This window comes from Mytilus edulis, chromosome 10 (assembly GCF_963676685.1).
Source record: "Mytilus edulis chromosome 10, xbMytEdul2.2, whole genome shotgun sequence".
NCBI lineage: Eukaryota > Metazoa > Mollusca > Bivalvia > Mytilida > Mytilidae > Mytilus > Mytilus edulis.
In genome coordinates, this window is record NC_092353.1 from 992,971 (window position 1) to 997,606 (window position 4,636).

General features: G+C 31.6%; 1 long non-coding RNA gene across 1 annotated transcript; it reads left to right on the forward strand.

Annotated features, from left to right (window-relative positions):
• Positions 1 to 584: 584 nt before the first annotated feature.
• Positions 585 to 2,872, forward strand: LOC139493094 (uncharacterized). Its single transcript, XR_011656908.1, has 3 exons — positions 585 to 729; positions 1,018 to 1,095; positions 2,624 to 2,872. It is a non-coding gene; the product is annotated as an uncharacterized lncRNA (long non-coding RNA).
• The last annotated feature ends 1,764 nt before the right edge of the window (positions 2,873 to 4,636 follow it).

Consider the following 4,636-nt stretch of genomic DNA (forward strand, 5'->3'; position numbering starts at 1 on the left):
ATTGGAGATAGTTTGATATATCATATGGTTTGATAGTTATACAAAGTTACAAAACAGAGAGGTAAATTTTCATGATTATTTTACAAAACAATAAACGAAAAACTAAACTTAATATATAGCCACAAACTACAACTACTTAATTACAGGCTCTGACTAGGGATAAACAGAAACGGAATGAGGCGAGGTGGTACCGCCAAACGCTTCACTGACTTGGGATAAACACATACGGAATGAGGCGAGGTGGTACCGCCAAACACTTCACTGACTTGGGATAAACACATACGGAATGAGGCGAGGTGGTACCGCTAAACACTTCACTGACTTGGGATAAACACATACGGAATGAGTCGAGGTTGTACCGCCAAACACTTCACTTACATTGAACAGTTGTTAAACAATACAACATATGGACAAAACTTATTGGAGAGGGTTGAACTCATCAAACAGATACAAAACATATACAAACCCTAACAAAGACACACAACACCGATTTGATTCCTGACACATGCATATTCATGAAACGAAATGTTCTATGTATAACCATAATTATATCAATCTATATAAAGATAAGTAGTGGTTATAGTGGGTATATTAACATTTCAGGTTCACCAAAACAAGTGTATACAGATGATTTGATCTTTACAACGGCAGGCCAAGCATTGTTAAAGATGCAATGCTATAAACCAAGAGATGTAATGGAAGCAATTCGATTATATGTTCACAAATATGGTTTGTAACTTTGTAAACTGTGTTCAAATAGTTTCAAAATTAAATATATAATGATATTGACACACCGTTTAAATATGGTTACATTTCATTTTGTTTTCTTCGCGAGAACGTGGCCTGTATGCCAAAACAAAACCATAACCAAAACCAAAAGATTTGCATAAAAAAAGATCACATGTTCAACTTGAAATGAACCGTGATATATTTTCCAAAGCGACACATTCAAACATATACTATTAAGTTGTATTTAGAAATGTTAATGTTTCTAACACACCCGTTTAATTTTTGTAGGAACAATAGAGTTTACTGCTGTTGAAATCGCTACAGTTATCCACAGTCAGCTAAGTGAATCTAAACAATAAAGGAGAGGTTTGTTTGAGATCCGAACTCATAACCTTAGTTTTGACAGACAATTGAGATAGTGTATATGTTCCAGACCATATCAGATAGTGTATATGTTGCAGACCGTATCAGTATTTGAATCGTACGTATACTTTTTCAAAATACTCATACGGTCTGACTAATTATATTAAGAAGTTAGTCAAGGTTATTAGATACAAATGAATATAACAGATCAACATAACTTAACTCTCAAATTGATATAAAAAGTTAAATTGTAATTGATATAAAAACTTCATATTTTAACTATTTATAAAAGCCCTGCTAATTTAATCTGTTAATCTCTTATATTTAGCATGTCGATCAGTAATACATTACATTTGTTTTTGTGGAATTGACTTATGCTGACTGAAATTGAAGTTATTTGAAGGAAACATAATGTGGGGGAACAATTGTTTTAGAATATCTAGCAACTTTACAAAAAAATGCAAATGCTTATGAACATGCTTGAACTGCAAACATGTAAATGTAAAAAATGTTACGTTACTTATGGTAGCAAGTGTCACTTTGGGAGGGAGTACCAACATAGGATTCAGATATACAATTAAACAAATATTCAATTTCTATTGTTCGCTTGTTCATTTAATCTATCTAATTGTAAGGATAACAATTTGTAAAACAAAAAATAAAAATTTTGATAAATGCTTGTTTAAATTTAAACCATATGAACAATACCATGTATGGTCAACTCGTCCTGGACCGTACAAGTAAACTAATACGGTCCGATCGTACGCGTATGGTTGGACCGTACGAGTATACGTATACGGTCTGGATCGTACACGTACGGTCTTAATACTCATATGGTCTGGAACATATATACTACCAATCTACTCAGCCAATGAGACCCCTTGTTAATGTATAGTTTAAAAATGTAGTAGTCTGATTACCAAGAGTAGGAATTACTATATAAATATTTGAGTAGTAAATAAATGTTATTATTCCACTGCATGATGTTTTGATAGCACAATCAATATTTGATTGGTTGAAACTATCACATGTGACGTCGAACAAAACTTCATATTCCCTTCTGAGTATCATATTACTCTCTGAACGCCGGGACAGCCTTGTGGGACGTTATCCACGGTTAATGTTAAATAAAACACTTTGATCCGTTTTATTTTCAAAAATAAAACAATTAGAAAAGAATAAATAAATAATTAACTTTAAATCGGTACTGATTATCATTGTGTATGTTGTTTTAAGTTATAAAACAAAACGGATAAGAAAACAATCATGTAAATTTATATTCAGAAGTAAAAAAAGTAAAGGCAGTGGAATAAGTAATAAAGGTGCTCCGGAAGAGTCGATTAACAAGGTTTGTTCAGGTGAACATTGTTTTTTTCAGTTATAAAGTAATACGCTTGTGTTACTACTGTTTTAATCTTTTACATATACGGCAATTAAGAAATAATTCTGTCATTCCATGCTCTATGCTCATTTTCACATGGGTAGGCATTATATTTGTTAATATCTTTATACCGAGCGTTTTGTTTTGTAGAAACCACCAAGTGATCTCTATGGCACCTAACGGTTCGGACAAGAATAAAATTAGGACAAAGACGAATAGAAAATCAAGTCAAAACTTTACATTTATAATTGGTGTAGAGTACTACAATATTCACACAGACAGTTCATGTTCAGATGCATGTGATATCATTTTTATAATGTACTCTTGATTAATCTCGTTCATTTATAAATAAGGTAGTAACAAACAAAATATTATGACATTCGTAATATATTTTGTGAATGGGTTTAGTTTTTATATTGTTGATTTGAACTGTATATCTTTGTTTGGAACTTTACAAAGAATATAAAAAAAAAAGATTGTCTCTTTGTTTTTATACCAATAGGCAAGACGGCTGATTGAATAATTTTTGTTCATGTGTTTCTTTAAGAACTGTAATTATATTAGAATATGGTACGATTGTCGCAGACTCAACTACCCACTAGGGTTAAAATGACGTGTTTGTCATAAGCGACACTAGGAAACCATACAACCTACAATAATGAGAATGTGCCAAAACATCATCATTCTTAGCATTGAAAGGCATCGACATGAAAAATTGAATATAATCAATTCCATCAAACAAAAAATTCTAAGGGCCGAATTTGAGAAAACATTTTCGAAACCAAATATTACAGACACGATGAACTAACAACTACCGATTAACATGTTCCTAAACAAAATACGAACGGAGTTCTCTTTTTGGTTATGTCTACAAACCAGGTTCACTTAAAAACTGATTGACTATTTTTATTTTTTTTATTTGGATGTAAAAGTATTAAGCGAAACACTTTTTTGCTTTTTTATGCAACTAGGAATAAGTAAGCGCAAAATAAAAACGCTTTTACCACCCTGTAACACTAAAAAAGAAACACTTAATTCTGTAACATTGTTATGCTACAACCGTGATATAACGAGTTATTTATCAAGCTTTTCGTTTGTTTTGCAATACATTATTTTAACATGGTCATCAATCGAATTGTCTTTCTTTGACTAGAAAACAAACCACATACTAGAAAACAAACCCCATTACATCACCTACATTTGTAAATTCTTCTACGGACTAAACAAAAAGAAAGATATTTATTTCAGACAATAAGGATAATGCGTACTCCCATATATATTTGTGTTGAAAAGTTCTTGATTTGTTCACAGTAACCTATGTGTCAGTATTTAATGGATTTATACGTGTACGCTGAAATTATCATACTGTTGTTGTCTTAAATAAGTCACTGCCTTTATCTGTAACGAATAATTAAGATCACACCAATATTGAAATGTGTGCGTAGTCTATTTGAAAGGTACTGTAATGATAGTTATTTTTCTTGAAAGTATTTTTTTCTATTTGAAATCATTCTTCCGAATTGTATATTCAAAATTGTAGTCACATTTCGATATTTATCAAAAGTTTGAAATTAATCAACTATAAGAAAAAGTTCAGATTACTAACGAATATATTTGATGACGATGCAAGACAACAGGGTAAGTGTGACAGATAAATCCAAACTTTGCAATTTATTTCATAATAATACAGTCAAAATTGATCTGTTGAAGACACGCATCTGCAAGATATCGTTTTGTAGGTCACATGCATTTTCTGAAAATTAGCAAAGAGTGGAAATTAGAAACTAAACTATATTTTTCCACAAAACATGATGTGGGATGAATGTCGGATTTAAAAGGCCCCGTCATGACAAAAAGCATTATAACAAATCAGTTCAAGAAAACTAATATGACAGACATTAATCACAGACAATCATTGAACTACAGGCTTCTGACTCATGTGACTTGGGACAGATACATTAAAAAAGAGGCGGTGTTAAAAATATGTGTTAGCTCTCAAGCCCCGAACTAACCTTGGACAATAACAGATGTGTTTCTTCTCGAATTTAATTTACCTTCACGTTACACATTTCTCGACAGTCATCAAATGGTGATGTTATTGATTAAACACATGTATTCATTCAAAGTAACATAGGATATAAATATCTCCCACATTTTACATCA